Source organism: Mus musculus, chromosome 16 (genome assembly GCF_000001635.26).
Source record: "Mus musculus strain C57BL/6J chromosome 16, GRCm38.p6 C57BL/6J".
In the NCBI taxonomy this organism is placed as follows: domain Eukaryota; kingdom Metazoa; phylum Chordata; class Mammalia; order Rodentia; family Muridae; genus Mus; species Mus musculus.
In genome coordinates this window covers 18,350,866-18,369,710 of record NC_000082.6, presented here as the reverse complement: position 1 = coordinate 18,369,710, position 18,845 = coordinate 18,350,866, and the positions used below count along the sequence as shown (strand labels likewise).

Here is an 18,845-nt window from a genome sequence, read left to right as displayed (position 1 = left end):
CTCTTCCAGAGGTCCTGAGTTCCGTTCCTAGCAACCACGTGGTGGCTCACAACCATCTGTAATGGAATCTGATTCTCTCTTCTGGTGTGTCTGAAGACAGTTACAGAATACGCCTACACATAAAATAAATAATTTAATCCCAGCACTTGGGAGGCAGAGGCAGATAGATTTCTGAGTTCAAGGCCAGCCTGGTCTACAGAGCGAGTTCCAGAACAGCCAGGGCTACACAAAGAAACCCTGTCTCACACCACACACCCCCAAAAAAGAAGAATACAGAAAATTTGACAAATCTTAGCATTCTTTTGTGATAAAACAAAACATTCAAATGAGGCAAAAGAGTAAACTTTAACATAATGAAAGCTATATATGGCAGGCACACAGTAAACATACTTTTTGTTGTTGCTGTTGTTTGGTTTTTGAGACAGGGTTTGTCTATGTATTCCTGGCTGTCCTGGAACTTGATTTGTAGACCCCGCTGGCCTCCATCTCCCAGAGATTCTGCTGCTTCTGCCTCCTGGGATCAAAGGTGTGCAAACCACGACCAGCTTAGCGAACATACTTAAGGGAGGATAAAAAGAAAGTTGTTCCCTTAAGATCCAACAGTACATGTCTGTGATCTCAGTGTGTGGAAAGCTGAGATAGGGAGATTGATGCAATCTGAGACCAGCCTTAGCAAAACAAAGCAAAAATGGAAATTCAACACAGAAATAGAGATCCTAGACAAAGCATTAAGACAAGAAATAAGAATAAGGCCTGCCTGGCACAGTCATGCACACCTTTAATCCCGGCACTCAGGAAGCAGATCTTAGTGAGGTCCAGGACAGCCTGGTTTACAGAATAAGTTTCTGGACAGCAAGAGCTACAACAGTGAGACCCTAAAACAAAGCAAAACAAGAAATTGGGAATAAAGGCCCTAAAGACTACACATGGGAACACATCAGCAGTAAAAACAAAATCAGCAAAGTTATAAAATGTGAGTCAACAAAGAGAAAACAGCTTTGTAATTATACACAAATAACAAAGACTACGAACAGAAAACATAAAAATCTATTCCATTTACAATCAGGTGGTAGCACATTCTGTCATCCCAAGGGAGGTTATGACAAGTATATCCTCAGTTCAAAGCCAGCCTGGCTCCATACTGAGTAGCAAGGTGAAACCTTATCTCAAAAGAACAAAAACAAAAACAAAAAACTTAAGGGCTGGGAACCTAATTTAGCAGTAGAGTTCTTGTCGAGCATGTACAAAATCCTACATTTGATCCCTAGCACAATGCTCACAAAATCTGCCGTTTGAAATAGCACTAAAAATAATAATAAACCCCTCCTAGTGATGCCAGGGATGTAGATCAACAGAATGTCTGCCCAGCAGGCAAATAGCCCTGAATTCAGTGAACACCCTGTAAACCAGCATGGTGAGGCATGCTTGTAATTCTAATCCTCCAAGAAAAGGCAGGAAGATCAGGAGCTCAGGGTTATGAGACCCCATCACAAAATCAGCAGGAGCAGCAGCAATAAATATAGGATTCGTACATTGAAGATACAAATACAAAGGGCACATCTGTGGCAGTCAGAGAATAACTTGGGGGAGCTGATTCTTCTTTTCCACCACTTGGGCCTGGAGGGGGTGAGCTCGGGTCATCAGGCCTGGGGGCAGGAGTCTTTACCCACTTAGCCATCTTGCTAGCCCTAAAAGTCTTCATTACTGGGCTGGAGAGATGGCTCAGGGGTTAAGAGCACTCTCTGCTCATCCAGGGGTCCTGAGTTCAAATCCCAACACCCACATGGTGGCTCACAACCATCTGCAGTGTGATCTGATGCCCTATTCTGCCATGAGGTGTGTACACGCAGATAGAATACTTACACATAAAATAAATAAGTAAATAATTTTTTTAATTGACTTCATTACTGTTTATCATGACACCGGAGCAAAGTAGTTCCTGTTTTTCAGATCAAAGTCTCGATGGCATGTATCAAAAGATTCACTAGGATCTTAGAGGAGCTCAAAGACCCTAAACAGTCTTGAAAAAACAAAGCTGGAGGCTCATACTTACGACTTCAAAATGTTTCTACAAGCTGGGCATGGTGGCCCACACCACCGTTCAGCACCATAGGATGCCGAGCCCACGAAGCAGCTCTCCTGAATACAGTCACATGGCATCTGCACACTGTTCACTGAAGCAGGATGCACGGCTTGGGAAGCAGCTCTTATGTATGCAGTCAAATAACTTTCAACAGGGTTAACAAGTCCACTCAGTGAGGAAAGTCTTCTCAACTATGATAGGTCTGGCGAAACCAGACATCATATGGAATGAAATTGGATCCTTATCTTAGACTGGATATCTAAGTACCTCCAAACGGATCAGAAACCTAAATAAGAGAAAACTTGACACTGTAAAACCTAGAAGAAAAATGTCATGACACTGGATTTGGCATTTCTAGATCAGATGCCAAAGCTACTGACAACAAAAAATAAAATAGATGAGTTCAAAATTAAAAACACTGGGCGGCAGGTAAAAAAAAGGGTGGAACATTTGTTTTGCATAAGTAAAGGCCTGGCTTCAATCTCTAGCAACAAATCAATCAACCAAACAAACAAACAGACAATTAAAAACATCTGCGTGAGCCAGGCGTGGGGACATACTGCCTGTAACTGCAGCATCTGTGAGGTTATGAAAGGAGAATAGATCATCAGGAGTTCAAGGCCAGCCTCAGCCACACTTCAAATGCAAGGCCAATCCGGGTTACACAAACTCTATCTATCTCAAAAAAAGGAAAAAAAGCCAACCAAGAAACTGGGGGCTGGGGGCTGGGTCCTGAGTTCAATTCCCAGCAACCACATGGTGGCTCATAACCATCTGTAATGGGATCCAACGCCCTCTTCTGGTGTGTCTGAAGACAGCTACAGTGTACTCCTATACGTTAAATTAAAAATAAATAAATACATATCTTTAAGAAACAAACAAACTGGGGACAGAAAGATGGCTAGGTAGTTTTAGCTGGACATGGTGGAGCACCGTTATTTAATGCTAGCACTCAGCAAGCTGAGGCAAGTAGATTTCTGAGAGTTCCAAGCCAGATGAGTCTACAAGTAAGTTTTGGGCCAGCCAGGGCCACAAAATGAGACCTTGTATCAGAAAACAAAACTAACAAGCAAACAATCAATAATAATAAAATAAATAGTATTTTGCTACTAAAGAGATAGCTCAGTGGGTAAGAGGACAGGTTGCTCTTCCAGAGGAACTGTGTTCAGTTCCCAGCACCCACATGGGCGGCTTACATCTTTCTGTAACTCTCTCATTTTAGGAGATACTACACACTGTTCTGGTCTCTGTAGGCACCTGTCACATACGAGGTGAACCAGTAAACATGCAGTCAAAACACTCATACACAAAATAAAAATCAATATTTTAAAATAAATTAAAGTAAGTCGGGTATGGTGACGCACGCCTTTAATCCCAGCACTCGGGAGGCTGAGGCAGGCGGACTTCTGAGTTCAAGGCCAGCCTGGTCTACAAAGTGAGTTCCAGGACAGTCAGGACTATACAGAAAAACCCTGTCTCAAAAAAACCCAAAAAAAAAAAAAAAAAAGAAAAAGTAAAATCTTTTTAAAACAAAACCTCAAGAAACAATGGGAAAATCTGTTTGCCAAAAGACAGGGCCAAATCATATATTTGATATTTGGATAATACACCAGAGGCCTTCCACGGAGATCTCTGGCCAGGCCTGGTGCGAGGGTTCAGAAGAGAAGTGAGTGTGGGCAGGGAGGGTAAGTCGCTTCCTCACTTCTGCTGCAGCTGTCGGCTCCACCTCCATCTCGGCCATGCTGTGCGGTAATTCCATGCTGCCCTGCACTGAGTAGGGCTGGGCTGGGACGAGAAGCCAATTAGCCAGTGCAGCAGAGCCTCAGGAGGCCAGGTCTCTTCCTGAGTGTTACAGCTTTTAGGACAAAAGTCTTGGACGACTGAGTAGTTCCCGAACCCCTAATCCTTCCGGATAGGATTCTTTTTTTTTTTTTTTTTTTTTTTTTTAAAAGATTTATTTATTTTATGTATATGGTACACTCTACTCATGGTTGTGAGCTTTCATGTGGTTGCTGGGAATGGAGGTTGTGGTTGGCCCTGCTCACTCCAGTCCAAAGATTTATAAGTACACTGTAGCTGTCTTCAGACACACCAGAAGAGGGCGTCAGATCTCATTATGGGTGGTTGTGAGCCACCATGTGGTTGCTGGGATTTGAACTCAGGACCTTTGGAAGAGCAGCCGGTGCTCTTAACCGCTGAGCCATCTCACCAGCCCCCCCCCCGGATAGGATTCTTATATACAGTTTTAGGATCGAAGGGTCTGAGAACAGGTACTTCTCATTGTTTTGGTCTGAGAGCTTTGGGGAAACCTTATTTGCAGGGCTTAGTGGAGGGAAGGCTTAGTGCTGCTCCTACGTGACTGATGGCCATGTACCTGGGGGGGTGGGGGGGTGGGAGCGGGACCTGAGGCTGTGGGAGGCTGAAGGTACATGGCAGGAGCTAGAGACCTAGGAGGCATAGCCAAACACCTGCTGTCCCATGCAGGTGGAAATCACCACCCATGGGTCACCGGGGTTCCAGATCTTTGCTCAACTGGGGACAGGCTGTCTGTGCATGCTCCCCCCCCCAATACATAATGTAAAAATAACTAAAATTAATGAAGAAAAAATTCAAAGCAAACAATCTAATTTTTAAAAATTAGCAAGAGTTGGATATGTAAATGTATAAATACCTCTCCAAAGAAGATACCCAAATTATCCACAAACCTTTTAAAAAATATTACCCACTCCCAATCCTTTGGGGGTGGAATTAACCACCCAATTTACTACAGTTTACACCCCTTTTTTTTTTTTTTTTTTTTTTTTTTTTTTTGGTTTTTCGAGACAGGGTTTCTCTGTATAGCCCTGGCTGTCCTGGAGCTCACTTTGTAGACCAGGCTGGCCTCAAACTCAGAAATCTGCCTGCCTCTGCCTCCCGAGTGCTGGGATTAAAGGCATGCGCCACCACTGCCCAGCTAATTTTTTTAAATAATAAAATGTCTTAGCAAGATCTGGACAGATTAGAACCCTGTGCACCGTCAGTGTTGCAGCCACTGTGAATATAAAGTTTTTGATTAAAAAAAAAAAGTTTAAAAATAATCATGTGCTCCAGCAATCCTAAAACTTGATGGGATCTGTAGTGGTTTGAATGACCCGGAGGCTCGCAGACATGGATGCTTGGTCAGCAGTTGGTGGTATTGCTTGGGGATGTAACCTGGTGGTGTGGCTTTGAGACTTCAGAGCTGCATGCCAGCCTCACTCACTCTCTGCTTCCTGTTTGTGGATGAAGGTGTGATTTCTCAGCTTCCTGCTCCTGCTGCCACGCCTCTGGGCCACGGTGGACTCGCCCTCTATAACCCTAAGCCCAAATAAACTCTCTGGCCTGTAAATTACTGGTCATGACATCACTACGGTGATGGGAAAGTGACCAGGTTACACAGACCTGAAAGCAGCTTTTGAAGACACATCTGGGCACTCACTCACTTTTACAGAAGTATCATTTGTAACTGCCAGGAGAAGGAAGCAAGGAAGCAATCCAAGTACACGATGGTGAAGGAGTCAATCTGTGGGCTACATAGTATTATCTGCTTTATAAAGGAAGAAAGCCAGGCATGGTGGCTCAGGCCTACACTCTCAGGAGGGTTGGGTATATGCACTATGTGTCTGGAATCTATCTATAAAATAAAATAAAAGGAAGGAAACCCTGATACACAGGAATTTGTTCTCATTCCTGAGATGGGGCTCACTCTGTAGCCCAGGCTGGCCGGGAACTTGCAGCAACCTGTTGGGTCAGCCTCCTGAACACTGGAACTATAAGTATGAATCACCATGCCTGACCACACATGGATCCTTTGTGAGATTACTGTAACACGTGTATTGTTTGTGGGTATACACACATTTGAGTGCAGGTATTTACAGCGTCCAGGATGGACATCAAATCCCCTAGACCTAGAGTTGTATGAGGTTGTTAGCCACCTGACACGGACACTGGGAACTATAATGGTGTCCTCTGCAAGAACAGCCCACAGTGTCAATCCGTGAGCAATCTCTCCAGCTCCTCAGATGAATCCTGAAGACACCGTGAGCACCAGACATTAAGGTACAGGAGGCATCTAGAGTAGCCAAGAGAAGACAAAGGGCAGTGCTCAGAGGGTCAGGGGAGGAAGAGAGACCCACTGCTCAGAGCTTCAGTTTGTAGGAGACTGCAGAACAAGTTACGTATAGTTAACACTACTGCACCGTGTCTTTGAAGGCGAAGTGTATTTTCCCACAGTTTAAAGACTCTCCTCATGTTAGAAGTCACAGAGCTGGGCAGATGATTCCCTGGGTGAAGAGCTTGGAGCGTGCTTGCCATGCAAGCCTGAGCAGCTCAGTTTGAATCCTCCAACCTGAGGAAAAGCCAGGCAGTCATCAAGTCGGGTAATGTCAGTGCTCCTGTGGGTGGACAGGACAGGAAACAGGAGCGAACATCCTCCGTCAGTCACGGTTCAGTCAGCCTGGACTGCACAGCTGCACTCCCTCCTCAAGGGCCGACAACGGCTGGCACCTGAGGCTGGTCTCTGACCTCTTCACTCTGCACTGTGAAAACTGTCTTCACTCTCACATGCGAATGGGTACACACATGTGAGTACACACACACACACACACACACATACACACACACACAATTACAAAGACTTTTAAATAAACAGGCCAGAAATAAAAATGTTTTAAATATAGCATTGGGCCAGGTTTGGTAATGCATGCCTTTAATCTAAGCACTTGGGAAGGCAGAGGCAGGCAGATCTCTGTGAGTTTGAGGCCATCCTGGTCTACAGAGTGACTTCTAAGACAGCCAAGGCTACACAGAGAAATCCTGTTCCAAAAAACAAAAACAAAACAAACAAACAAACTACATATACATAAATATATGTATATATAGATAAATGTTGGCTATTTAGAAACAGTGGGAAAAGTGGAGAAATGACTCAGTAGTTATGAACACTGGCTGTTCTTCCAGAAGACCCAGATTCAATTACCAGCACCCACATGGTGGTTCACACCATGTGTAATTCCAGTCCCGGGGGATCCAACACCCTCCTCTGGTCTCCTTGGTCACTGTATGCACATGGTACACAGACACATGGAGGCAAACTACATGTTGTATGTCAACTTAACACAAGCTAGAGTCATCAAAGAAGGAGGGGTCTCAGTTAAGGAAATGACTCCATGAGATCTAGCTGTGAGGCATTTTAGTTAGTGATTTGTGGGGGAGGGCCCAGCCTATTATGGGTGGCGCCATCCCTAGGCTGGTAGATCTTAGGTTCTAGAAGAAAGCAGACTGAGCAAGCCACGAGAAGCAAGCCAGTCAGCAGAACTCCTCCATGGCCTCTGCTTCAGCTCTTGCCTCCAGATTCCTGCCCCGCTTGAGTTCCTGTCCTGACTTCCTCCAATGGTGGACTATGATCTGGAAGCGTAAACTGAACAAACCCTTTTCTCCCCAACCTGCTTTTTGGTCACGGTGTTTTCATCACAGCAATAGAAACCCTGAGACACTCATATATATAAAATAAAAATAAATGAATCTGCCAGGCAGTGGTGGCACACACCTTTAATCCCAGCACTCGGGAGACAGAGGTGGGTGGATCTCTCAGTTTGAGGCAAGCTTGGTCTACAGGGTGAGTTCCAGGACAGACAGCCAGATAAATAAGTAAACAACAGAAACAGTGTGTGTGTGTGTGGGGGGAACTCTTACATCACACATTAAGAACAGATTATGCCAGAGGCTGGAAGTCCTAGAGACCCACAATAGAACCAAACACAAATGGCAAAAAAAAAAAAAAAAAAATTATAATAATTCCTAATGATATCCTGCTATACTCATAGATTGGCATCTAGCCCAATTGTCATCAGAGAGGCTTCATCCAGCAACTGATGGAAACTGATGCAGAGACCCACATTAGTTGGAGCTTGGGGAATCATGTGGAAGAGAGTGAGGAAGGGTTGTAGGAGCCAGAGAAGTCAAGGACACTACAAGAAAACCTACAGAATTAACCAACATGAGCTCATAGGGGTGTACAGAGACTGAACCACCAACCAGAGAGCCTGCATGGGCCTGTCTTAGACCCTTCACACATATGTTAGAGTTGTGTAGCTTGGTCTTTTTGTGGGACTCCTAACAGCAGGAGTAGGAGCTGTTTCTGACTGTGTTGCCTGCTTTTGGGACTCTTTCCCCCTACTGGGTTGCCTTGTCTAGCTTCAATAGAAGAGGAGGCCTAGTCTTACTGAAACTTGATATGTAATGGCTGATTGATGTCCGTTGAGGCCAGCTCTTTTCTGAAGAGAAACTGAGGAGGACTTGGGGGTGGGATTGGGGGTGGGGCTGGAAGAAGAGCAGGGAGGGGAAACTGCAGTCTGGATGTAAAACAAACAAACAAACAAACAAATAGATTAAGGCCAAACTTAGTGGAGTATACCTTTCATCCCAGCAGCCTTTAATTCCCATACTCAGAGGGTGAGGCAGGTGGATCTCTGTTAGTCTGAGGCTAGCCTGGTCTATATAGCAAATTACAGACAGCCAGAACTACGTAGAAAGACCTTGTTCCAAAACAGTTTTTAAAATACACACCTATCATTGGCTATCTCTCACACTCCATAGCTAATAAACATGGTTCCGAGAGGAAGAAAGACCTAGAAACTCCATCTGTGAGGCTATGTGAAGCTGCCTGCTGTGCCTCTACAGCCTATGCTTGGGTCAGGAAGATTTAAAAAACCCTAAACCTTCCTTCCCTTCCCTTGTCATGTCATCTAGAAAGAAAGGTCAAACTGGGGGAGACAAGACCCCACTGTCCTTTGCTGGATTATACACTTGATCTTAGCCAAAAGGCCGAGAAGCGATCCTTTGCTGGATTATAAACCAGAGCAGTGCTTAGGTGTGTCTGTCACATGGGGAAGAAAGGACACAGAACTGGAGAACGGTGCCCAGGTGGCACAGCTCCCTAGCCTGGCTGTGCCCAAGGAATGGTGGGGGTGGGGCAGGCAGACTGCCTTAGGACTGACTGCAAATGGATCAGAGACCTACGAGATGAAGGCATGTAGGAGGGCCAGGGCTGTGTTGCCCCGTGGGCTGCAGAGCTGAGAAGGGTGTAACTGAGAGAAGCTGTTGTAGAGAACTGGTGTGTGGTGGGGAGCTTTTATTATGACGGTAACAGGGAAGGTATTAACAGTCAAATGCTTGCTAAAGCAGTGGTGAGCCAGGCCCAGGGCAGGAGCTTCCCAGGCCTGACAGCATCTCCCACCAGCTGCAGGGAATAAAGGAGACACTTCCCAGAGCCAGAGTGTGGCTGGTTCTGCAAAATAAGAGCATTAGTGTGGGAAGGGAGGCTCTGAGAGAACTGGACATGTGAGGTCCAGGGCCATGGGGCCCTCCCACAGGCTGGTCTTCCAGGTCCCACTAAAGTCTGTACCCAGCACACACATTCTGTTCTGCTAGGAGCTCAAGGTCAAGTCCAAGTTGTTCTAATATAGAAAAGTGGCTCTGGGTGTATGAGGCATTTTCTATAGTACCCCGGATCTGGCAGAGATCTGCAAATGGTTTGCACCACGGGAAAAAGGGAGAGTTTCTAAGCATCTGAGGAAGGTACAAGGCTGCAAGGGGAGAAGCTGAGCTCTCGGGAGGTGGGCTAGGTGGGTGACGGGAGATGCCAACCAATGAAAGGATATGAGAGAGCAGACTACAATCTGCAGCACACGTGGGTCCCATCCTCATCACAGCAACACAACAATATGCGAAAACTCACAAGGAGAACAGTGGTACTAGGTCATGGGACTCAGGAGGACTCACAAGGAGGACTGTGGTGCTAATCAGCGGGACTCACAAGGTGGAGAACAGTGCTTAGTGGTTCTAGTTGTGGAGAAACAAACATGGTTTCTTTTTTTTTTTTTTAAAGATTTATTTATTATTATATGTAAGTACACTGTAGCTGTCTTCAGACACACCAGAAGAGGGAGTCAGATCTTGTTACGGATGGTTGTGAGCCACCATGTGGTTGCTGGGATTTGAACTCTGGACCTTCAGAAGAGCAGTCGGGTGCTCTTACCCACTGAGCCATCTCTCCAGCCCCCCAAACATGGTTTCTTTTCTACATTTTCTATCAACAAGCAGATACTGACTTATTTATTAAAATTAAGGTCACAAAGGAAGATGCCAGCAGCTCAGTGGCCTCTCAGGGACACCCAGCAGAGACTGGTCCTGCCATATTTGTGTTCCATATGTGTCATCATGAGGCTGTGGCCTTAACTCCAGGCCTGGTGTCAGTGTGGTCCTCTGAGAAAGGAGATGGAAAGGGGACGTATACCTTGCTGGGCTAACACCTACACCATCCCAGACTCCACACGGCCTAGGTCTCAGCTTCCCCATCTGTATATCCCGTCTCTGTCCACATGGCAGCCTAGAATCTGGTCATCTAGAATGGGCCCTGGAGGTGCTCTCTGGGACACAAAGTAAAGGCTCTAGGGAAGATGCAGCTGGAGTTGAAAGAGTAATAAACTCAATGCTCCAAGGTATGCTAATCATAAAGCAGATAGCAACATTCCTTCCTCCACCCACCAGCTTCCTGGGTTCAAAGAGTGTTCATTCAAAGAAAGTCACCCTGACCCACCCTGACCACTACTGGAACCCACTATGCAAAGGTGCTATTGCTAGGGGCTCTTAGATTGTTAGGGGCTCTTAGAAACTGTCTTGAGAGATAACCTGACACTTGTGACTTTGTACTTCCTTGTGACTCTTAACTGGTATTTTTGGTATTTTCCAACAACGCCCTTCCCACCTCCTTGAGTTGTGGTTCCTTCCTTTAAATACCCCCTTACTTAGCTACTCGGAGCGCCACGGTCCGTGATGTATGACCATGGGCCCGAGAGCGCTCTTGAATAAAAATCCTCTTGCAATTTGCAGCAAGACCGTTTCTCGTTGGTGATTTTGGGGTGTTGCCTCTCCTGAGTCAGAACATGGAGGAGTCCTCACGTTGTGGGTCTTTCAGAGTCACCTCTGCAGCCTCATCTGGCAGAGCTCAGCAAGAGCATCCGGGAGCATATGCCCCCTAAGAACTCCAGGGAAGGAAGCATTTCATAAACTGAGTTTGGCATTTTCAAGAAACTCAACAGGCCACTTTCAAACATCAAGAGGAACCACAGAATCACAACTCTGCCCGAATCCTTCATCCTCTGCATCCTTACACAAGTGACCTCCTTCAGCCCGTACTGGTCAGAAAAGCCTAAGAACTCCTGGCCGGACATCTTACTGCAGTGGAAGCTGATATGGTAACTCCTAGGTTCCCCAGCTGAGGAGCGGGGACACCCAGGCCTGGGGGCATCTAAGGTCCCCCCCCCAAGGTAGCCAGTGACCCAGCAGGGGCCCCGCCCAAGCAGGGGCCTTTGTCTATAACCAGGTAACTACAGGCCTCCAGAGATTAGATGGCAGCACACCATGCCACTGTGAGTCACTCTGAGCAGGGGATGTGAGGTTTCTTAGTTTCATATCTGTTGCTGTCATAAAATGCTCTGAGAAAAAGCAACGCAGGTTATCTGGCTTGGTGGCACATACTGTTAATCCCAGCACCTGGGAGGGAGAAGCAGCTCACAGTCGGGGGGGGGGGTGCAGTAGAAAGAATGTACTCGATCCCTTGCTCGCTTGATCAGCTCCACCTCAAACACCTCATCCCAGTCCATGCGGTTCAGGACACTCTGCCTACAGAATGGTGCCCCCAGTGGACTGGGTCTCCCCACATCAATTAAGACAAACCCTCCACAGACATGCCCACAGGCTCCTAATGTAGACAATCCCTCATTAACACTCTCTTCCTGGTGATTCTAAGCTGTGTTAAGTCAATAATTAAAGCTAACCAGCATACCTGGTGTATTAGTGTTCTCCAGAGTAACAGAACTTATAGAATGAATCAATATCCTCTTCCCCACGCTCCCCTCCATACAGAATGGCTTACAGGCTGGGGTCTAGCTAATCCAACAATGGTTGACTATGAACAGAAGGTCCAAGAATCTAGTGATTGTTCAGTCCCCTGGATAACTCAGCTGGTCTTTAGTATGCACCAGAATCCTGATGATGTAGGTTCTAATGCCAGTGAAGGAGTGGATTTGTTAGGGAGGGTGGGAGGAGGCAGGCAAAAATAGACAGCTTCCATCTTCTATGTCCTTATATAGGCTTCCAACAGAAGGTATGGCCCAGATGAAAGGTGGGTCTTCCCACCTCAAACATTCAGATTAGAAGTGGATCTTTCCACTTCAAATGGCCAAATTAACCAAACCAAATCAAACCAAACAAAAAAAAAAACCACACAAAACAACAACAAAAATCCCTCAACGGTGTGCCCAACCATTTTGGATTTTAGTTAATCACAGATGTAGTCAAACTGACAACCAACAATAGCTATCACATGTGACAAAGGCAGATGGCCAGTTTGGGCTGGGCTCTCCAGTCAAGTAGGCAAGGTTCTTGTGAGGCAGCCAGGCCAACTGACCACACCCACCCCTGGGGCTGAGACACAATTTGGAACTATTTGAGTATTCAGCCTAGAAATGCTTGCCCCAGTACAGGGGAATGCCAGGGCCAAAAAAATGGGAATGGGTGGGTAGGGAAGTGGGGGGGAGGGTATGGGGGACTTTTGGGATAGCATTGGAAATGTAATTGAGGAAAATATGTAATAAAAAAAAAAAAGAAATGCTTGCAACCTGGGGCTATCAGGATTCCAGAGCCTACCACCCAGAGGAGGAACACAATGATCACCCATAGCAGAACAGAGCTGCTTGGGCAAGGGGCCTCCAACTGAAGATCTGCACACACTGATACCAGGATGACTCCTCTGCCCCAATGCAGAGTTATTCAGACCCTGAAGGTGCAGCAACGTCACCAGTCAACACCAACATATCATTTTAGGACCAGACACCTCTAAGGAGACCCAGGGTACTTTGAGAGCTTTTGGAATAGACCTCACCACAGCAGGGACCAGGTCCCATGGTCAGCCAACAGTCTCCAAGTGTGTCACAAGTATCGAAGTTTGCTCAAGTGGCACCACCTCCAAGATACCCACAGAGATACGAGGGAAGGAAACACACGGAGGATCAGCAGGTATCTAGATTATATGTGCAATCCAAGTAAGGCAGCACATACCTTTAATCTAAGCACTCAGGAGGCAGAGACAGGTGGATCTTCATGAATTTGAGGCTAGTCTGGTCTACATAGCATGTTCTAGGCCAGCTATGGCTACATATGAGACCCGACTCCAAAAGCAAACAATATGTGCGTGTGTGCATCCATATATGCACGTAAAGAGCTAGAGGACGCTGCGTGTCCTGGCCTATCACTCTCTATCTTATTCTTGTGAGGCAGGTGATGGTTGATAGATTGACAATCCTCTTGTCTCTGTCCTCCACAGTACTGGGGTTATAGGCTCAAGCATGTAAATATACTCAATTTTTAAAAACTAAGATGAAGATTTGAACTCAGGTCCTCACACTTGAGCAGTGAGCACTCTTACCTGTTGAGCCATCATCCCTGCCTCCAATACTTGGTCTTTTTAGTGAAAGCAATAAGTACTAGCTGAATGCATCACAAGTGAAAGCAAATCTGAGACCTGGAAGATACAGAAACATGTGTGTGTGTGTGTGTGTGTATAGACACACATACTCACACACTCACTCACACACACACACACACTCACTCACACACACATGCACACTCACACACACTCACACACACTCACACGCACACACTCACTCACACACACATGCACACTCACACACACTCACACACACTCACACACTCACTCACACACATACACACTCACATACACTCACACACACACACACTCACACACGCACACACCCCACCCTTTTAAAGTGAACATGGTCTCCCTTTACTAAAACTTAGGCAGCTGATTTCATGAACTGGGAAAAGCAGCAGGGGTTAGCACCTCCCAAGTACAAGGGAGCCTTACCCTTGGAAAAGCACCTTCCTGATCAAGTCTCTCTGTTATGTCAAAATAAATTCAAGGCAGATTAAATCTTGGGTGTAAAGGCCTAAGGTGGCAGCATCTAGTAGAAGACAGACAGACAGACAGACACTATTTATGTAGCCACATGCCAGGGAGGGTGGACACCACAGAGGGCTAGAGTAATCCTAGAGAGGGAACAGTCCATGTTTCTTAGTAAGTATGAGAAATTTCAATCATCAAGAACTGCCAGGCTGGAGAGATGGCTCAGTGGTTAAGAGCACCGACTGCTCTTCCAAAGGTCTTGAGTTTAAATCCCAGCAGCTACATAGTGGCTCAGGACCATCTGTAATGAGACCTGACACCCTCTTCTGGTGCATCTGAAGACAGCTACAGTGTACTTAGATATAATAATAAATAAGTATTTTTTTAAAAAAAAAATTCGGGCTGGAGAGATGGCTCAGCAGGTAAGAACACTGACTGCTCTTCCAAAGGTCCTGAGTTCAATTCCCAGCAACCACATGGTGGCTCACAACCATCGGTAATGAGATCTGATGCCCTCTTCTGGTGTATCTGAAGACAGCTACAGTGTACTAACTTATAATAAATAAATAAATTTTTAAAAAAAATTGCCACAGACAAAGATGTAATTATGCAAGAGGCAGAGAACTGGTATCGTTACTACTTAAAGACTTGAACTAACGGGCTAAAACCATCAATCCCTCAGGGCAACCCTGGTGCTAGACACCACCAGGTACACTTCTGAGAGGTGGCAGAAGACTGGTTTAGTGGTGAGAAGGGAACATTATTACCCAGGCCTTGCATCGAGGTGTGTCACTCCCTCACATTGCCTTTAGGTTCTCCTTCTTCAGGAAGCCCCATTAATTCAATCTCACAACCCCAAATTTGCAATTGTCCTTGTTCATCTCCTCAGAAAGCTGGGAATTCCTCCGCTGCATGTGAAGATGCAATGATTGCAGTGAGCATGCATTGCCACAGTGTTCAGTGACTAAAGGTGAGCAAGGGGGACACACGAGTGCTTGCCACTAACCTCATCTACCTTAGCTCCAAGGGCCCCTGTACACAGAGACACACTGTAAGATAGAACAGAACAGGAAGCCATAAGCCAGAGCCAAGATTTTGCTTGCCAATCTATGAAATGGGCCCAGACCAAAGCAGAGACAGTACAAATGATGCCAACCATGCCTTCAAAACCCAGAACAGGCATGAATAATCAATCAAAAACAGCAGAACACAGACAGACAAAGGAAGAAAATGAAAGAGAAAGGGGCAAAGAAAAATGGGGAGAAGGAGCTAGAAGCAGAGAGGGAAGAAAGGACAGGAAAGGAGGATGCCAGAGTAAAAAGAAGGTTTCAGGTATGCCCTGAGTATTACTAGGGCCATTATCTGAGCCCTGGCTAACCTGGCCTCCCAATGTGCACCAGCCTATAACAAGCTGACAGGGTCTGAGCTTGCCCAGCTCATACAGGATCCTGGATTTGAACCCCAGCATCAAAAGGGAAATAGTATGAGGGGTGCAGCTCCTCTTTCCACTGTTGTCCCCCTATGATGTCACTTGTTCTATAGGAAGTGCCATGGGCCAGGGCCTGGACGCTCTGGCCCAGTGAGCCCTGGACAGAGCCTAAGCTTTTTTAGCTCAGAAACCACTGACTATACACTGAAATGCTCAGTGGACTATACACTGAAATGTTTGGTCAAATACTGGCCTTCCTATACATGAATAGACATGGCTTGTCTAGCCAGAATCTTCCCACACCCAAGTTCTCTAGTCACAAGTGAAGAGAAATCAGACCAACCTATCCATCCACTGTGTCTAATATCCCTTAAGAGAGGGCCCTCAAACATCCAGAAGCCTGGTGCTGCTGGGTGTGCAGCTACCACCTTCTTCTCCCCAGCACCACATTATGGGGCCAGATTTCCCCTCAGGGTATAGTGTCGGCAGAACAGAACTCAGTGAATGAAAGGGGGATAGATAGTCTGGACAGCTGTGGTGGATACACAAGAATGGCCAGGGGCCATCCTTGTAACTAGCAGCCATTCTGCCCCAAAGCAATCACCAAAGAGTGTCAAATGCCATCAAAGTGTCTCTTCCATTCATAGAGTACCAGAGGACGCAGGAACAACCATGCCACCCAGCCTGCCACACTTCATGGGCATCATACCTCTCAATGCCACTGAAGCTGGCAGCCATAATTCACAGATGAACAAAGTAACCACCCCAGCCAAGCCAGTCCACACAGCAGGGCTATGCTTAGAGCAGTGTTACTGATCTCCTACCCTCTAGTGGCAGAGGAATGAGGCTGAGAGAGAACAGGCACACAAAACTGTAAGGCTCATTCATACTCTGCAGGTCCATGGAGCCTTGGGGCTTATCAGCAGTGGCCAGCCGGAGGCTCCATTCTCCCTTGGGCAGTCAGAAGCATCCCTGAGCTGAGCTCTAGGCCAAGCAGTCTATGCTGACATCAGATACCACCATGGCTGGCATCCAAGCTGAGATGGACAGAGATCAGACCCAGCTAATGTCCTCATTAACAATGCCCAGCATTCTGCTAGGTCAGCCGCACTGTGGGCTCACCCTCAAGACAGACATCCATCAGGTGGCTACTATGCACACCTGAGCCACTGGGAAATCTAAGTTAGCGTGGCAGGCCCCCATATTTGGTCCTGTCCAGTCTTGAGACTGTGCCCAACCAGGGTGAAGCTGAACAGACAAGAGTACACAATGCGTAGGTCCAGACCATTCCAAAACTGGCCACGCCCGCCAAACTCACCAGGACACTCTGCTATCCTGAGCAACACAGATAACTTACCTATTTCGGGGGATCTCAGCATGTCCTAACACCCATCTTGTGGACTCTGTTCCTGTAGAGAAACCAGAGGATACTATGTGAAGCTCCCCTAAAATCAGACCCCTTTGGATATAGGCATACTAGCCCAGACTGTCCCCCAAGCAGGACACTGGCATCCCAGATCCTAAGGTCACCCTGTGGTACTCCTGACTCAGCTACACATTGTATGTATTTCCCTGTCCCCCCACACAACTGGGACTGTAGTTTGCATCAGGTCGACTTCCCTTCTGATGAGATAGAGAGGTCAGAGATATGAACTGATAGTGTCCTCTTTCTCCTCCCAGAAGATTGCATCATTAGGGTCTTGGGGCTCCACATAGAGTCTTCCAGACCTGCAGCCCATACCTTCCTTGTGGGACGGCATCTGCCTCTCCCAAGGCTCCCCAAAGCTAGCTTGAACCCTGGCTCCCAGTTCCTATGACATTGGTGGCGGGCAAGTTGTAGGACTTGGTCCTGCAGCGTGGACTGCTCACAGTACATGGACGTGAGACAGCACTGGTGTCTGCTCTGCAAGCAATTCCACCATGGCTCCAAGGAACCGTTGCTTCCTGTCTTGGCAGACAGTCTAGGGACACATTCCCTCTTGGTATATCTGAGCCTAGGGACACTGCCAGAGTATTTATGTCATAAAAATGAAAACCTGTATGACATAGACAGTCAGGGATAGGTGGCAAAGGAGCTATCTCTGGGGCACTATGATATAAGTGATGGGAGTTCTTCCCTTTCTGGTCTGTTTCCAGACTGTTCTGTGCTTCTGCCCACTCTTCCTCTGTGCACTCTTATCTACTTGGTCCTAGAGGTGTCTCTGTCTCACAACAGCCTAGTAAGCTTTTGGGTAAGAATTCCATCTAACCTAGATTGTTTGTGCATGTGTGTGCCCGTGCGCGTGCATGTGTTGGGGGTAACAAGTGGGGGCAGTACTCAGAGCCTGGTTTACTGGCAGTCCCTGAGGCCCTCTGGTGGCCATATTCAGGCCAGGCTATGGCTGCCAGGCCATCTGGTAGAGAGGTTTCAAGTAGAACATGGAAAGTTGGTTAAATATTAGAGTGGGATCATGGAATATGTGGGTGAAGGCCAGCATACAGCACCAAAGGCAAGGGGGAGCCTGGCACATGCTAAGGCAGGAGGACTGGCTGATAGTGGAGGAGCGGTTGGATAGAGTTGTCCACTTACTCTTCCCCTAAGCAGAGGCAAAGCCCTGCTCTAAGCATGGCATTTCTGGGACATCTCTGCTTTTAACTCAAATGTTAACCTAGATTTTTGTCTCACAGAGAACCATGTGACTTTGTTATCAGCCCCAATGTTCAAAAAGTCTCTCACCAGGACTTACCACACGCCACAGCCTTGGCCACATGAGTGGGGAGCCAACATCTGACTCCCATTGACTGTACATGATAGGTATAATTCCCCATTTTTCAAATGTGAGAACCAGAGCCAGTCCAGGCAGGATCTGAACTCAAGTCTTCCTATCCCCAGGGTTTCCCATACTCCTCACCCAGCAGGAAATGACATGGCTACAATAATGTGACCCCTGCCATGGGAGACTCCAGGAGAGAAGGTAGGAGAAAGGTGGAGAGGGGCTACTATAGGAGGCAGGGTGGTAGAGGTCACCAGAGGAATGGGTGTCTTTCCAGGAGTGCTCATCACAGGAGCAAGGCACGGGAGTGGTCAGGGTGGAGTAACTATGGCCAGCCTGCTGGGAGCCCTGAATCACGACACACAGGAAATAACCAGAGAGATTGGACAGAGCCGTGAAACAAAGGCAGATCTAAAGATGGGGCTCAAATAGTGGATACCCAGCTTGTAACCCTTTGAACATTCTGCTGAACTGGTCTACAGGCTCTGGGGTCACCCACCTGGCCAAAGACCACCGGGTGCTTTGCCAGGCTCCAGTTCTCCCACGAGGATGGTCTGAGCCTACCCTTGCCATAAC

The 18,845-nt window shown here is 46.9% G+C and overlaps 1 protein-coding gene across 3 annotated transcripts in view; it reads right to left on the bottom strand.

Annotated features, from left to right (window-relative positions):
* Arvcf (armadillo repeat gene deleted in velocardiofacial syndrome) overlaps positions 1 to 18,845 on the bottom strand; it is a 58,895-nt gene that overhangs the window by 37,366 nt on the left and 2,684 nt on the right. For all 3 annotated transcript variants that reach the window (NM_033474.3, NM_001272029.1, XM_030248935.1), the window contains exon 2: positions 16,874 to 16,925. The gene's annotated coding sequence lies outside the window, so the exon portion shown is untranslated. The remainder of the gene's footprint in view (positions 1 to 16,873; positions 16,926 to 18,845) is intronic.